The sequence below is a fragment of the Cebus imitator genome, unplaced genomic scaffold (genome assembly GCF_001604975.1).
Source record: "Cebus imitator isolate Cc_AM_T3 unplaced genomic scaffold, Cebus_imitator-1.0 Scaffold132, whole genome shotgun sequence".
NCBI lineage: Eukaryota > Metazoa > Chordata > Mammalia > Primates > Cebidae > Cebus > Cebus imitator.
Genome location: NW_016107447.1, coordinates 1572818 through 1575510, shown reverse-complemented (window position 1 = coordinate 1575510; position 2693 = coordinate 1572818).

Below are 2693 nucleotides of genomic sequence, written 5' to 3'. Positions count from 1 at the left end.
AAAAAAAAAAAAAAAAAAAAAAAAAAAAAAAAAAAAAAAAAAAAAAAAAAAAAAAAAAAAAAAAAAAAAAAAAAAAAAAAAAAAAAAAAGAAATTACATTTCAGCACATCTGATATTGCTTCACTTCGGTAATACAGTCAATATGCAAGGACCAAACCCACTCCAGGCCACACTTCGTGTTGGGTTCTAGGCATAGGGAACACAATAGGATTTGGTTCATGCTTTTATGTTTCTTATAGTGAATTTATGTAAAGATATTTACACTTGACTCAACAAAGAGTAGAGTCTAAATTCTTGATGTTTATACCTTAAGGGGGTGATGTTTGGTCCATTGGGAAGGAGTCTGGAGGTGCTGTACTCTATGGTTCCAATAGAGTCCACATTTCTGTCTCTCCTGCTAACCAGCCCAGCTTCCAATAAAGAGAAGGCTGGGTGATGGCAGAACTGAGTGGGAGAGGGCCTAGGCTGTGATGAGTTGAAAAAATATCTCCCCAGATACTAGATCCCTTAGTGTTTTGCATGAAGTACATTTCTATGGTTATGTGTAAATATGGCAGTGAATGTCTCAAACTGTATGCCTCTAGGGGGAGAACACAAGACGTTCCATTTCGGTGGAAGGCACATAATGCAAAACTTTAAAGAGATGTGAGGCAGAAATGATGAGGCTCGTTAACTTTCCTTTATTTATTCATTCATTTATTTTCATGTTGCATTTTCTGCTCTGTCTGGTAGAAAACTAATAATTGAAAGTTCTTGAGATATGCTAGAGGCACTCATGTACCCAGTAGTATTCCATTAGAGAGAAGAAGGGGTCTGTACTGAACCAAGCAATTTCTTTCTTTTTGTTTTTTGAGATGGAGCTTCGCTCTTGTTGCCCAGGCTGGAGTGCAGTGGTGCAATCTCAGCTCACTGCAACCTTCCCCTCCCAGGTTCAAGTGATTCTCCTGCCTCAGCCTCCCAAGTAGCTAGGATTACAGGTGACTGCCACAATGCCTGACCAGTTTTTTGTATTTTTAGTACAGACAAGGTTTCACCATGTTGGCCAAGCTGGTCTCAAACTCCTGGCCTTAGGTGATCCACCCGCCTTGGCCTTCCAAAGTGCTGGGACTACAGGCGCGAGCCACCACGCCCAGCCAGCATCCCAATTTTTCTTTGCAGAACTGCCCTTTCATGTATTGGACTCTGGGTCACAGTGTCCTTTGTTTCTCATGACTGTAGGCAGGCACACCTCATGAATGGGAGGATTGGGAGCTGTGAGTATTTGGGTAAGAGTGAGGGAATCCAGGCTTTTAATGTTCAGTGATTTTGGTTCAAATTGGGCAAATCTTAATTCAATTCTCTTATTAGTGCAAAGATTTGCCTTGCTAAGGAAATAAATCATTACTTTCCTTTTGGGCATTATAAATGAAATGTATTTAAAAGGTCCACCTAGTATAAATAAATGATCAATTCTGTTAAATATCATGACTCCATAGCTCCATAAAATTAATAACATAAATTCTATGTAGCACCAAATGTAGGGAGCATCAATATAGATATAACCAGGACATTAGTTTTGAAACAATGTTAAACTTGCATTTTTACCTTTCCAATACCCTCTGAATATTTTTGCATATTTGAATTCTATTGTGTAGTTTTAATCCTGCCTTGCATGTTAGCATAATCAATATACAGAGATTCAGTTCTCTGCTGCATCAGACAATGCACTGTTAGAGGGAGCCAAATAAGATATAATTCGTTTTTTCAAGGTTTTCATAAAGAAGTTTCATAAAAGAGTTTAAACCTGATTTAACAGTCAATGGGTAGAGTCTAAGTGTCTGGTGTTGGCAAGACTACATTCCCCAGTGTGGAGAAAGGTTAGAGCCAGAGATCTGAGTAAGAGGAATCTGAAGGTGATGATTCCAAGTTTCCAACTCCGTATCACCAGCTTCATTGTTCCAATTAAGACAAGGCTGGGTGATGGCAGGGTTGAGTGGCAGAGACCCTAGGCTATGATGGTGGGATAAATATGTTCCCAGGTGCTGGATATCTTGTGTTTTGCCCCTGTGCGTTGAGAAGGAGGGCTTCCTAATGATACTATTATTTAAATATTGTGTTCCCGAAGTGCCTATGTGATCATGTATGAGTGTGGGAGTGAATATTTTGAACTGCATGCCCCCAGGGAGAGATGATATGTTCCATTCCAGAGTGTGGGCTTTAAGACATTGAGTGAAAATGTTATGGGGTGGAAAACAGTGAGGATCATTAACTTCCTGTTTGTCTGGTAGAGGCCTATGAAGGAAAGATGCTTGAGTACCCAGTGAACCCATAAGCAGTTCATTAAAAATAGAAGGAATCTACATTGTACCTGGTATAAGATGGGCTTAAAGGCACAAGTAAGTTTTATGAGCAGGTAGATTATACTCCCAGCCCATGAAATATACTGTTTTTGTTGTCACAGAATTTGAAATATGGCTTCTTTAAGAATTCCTGAAGACCAGATGTCTAACGTTGGAAAAATTGTTGCCTGGTTTGCGCAAGTTCTCCAGTGATATGAGTGTTAGGACCAATTGTAAATGAGCTGCTTTAACTCATTTCCCTGAAAAACAGTGGGCAATGAAAATTTTCCCAGTAGGCAGAACTTGAGGAAAATGCATTCTTGTCTATTTTACCTGCAAGCAAAGATAGCCTAATTTATGGAGTTGGGAGTGGTT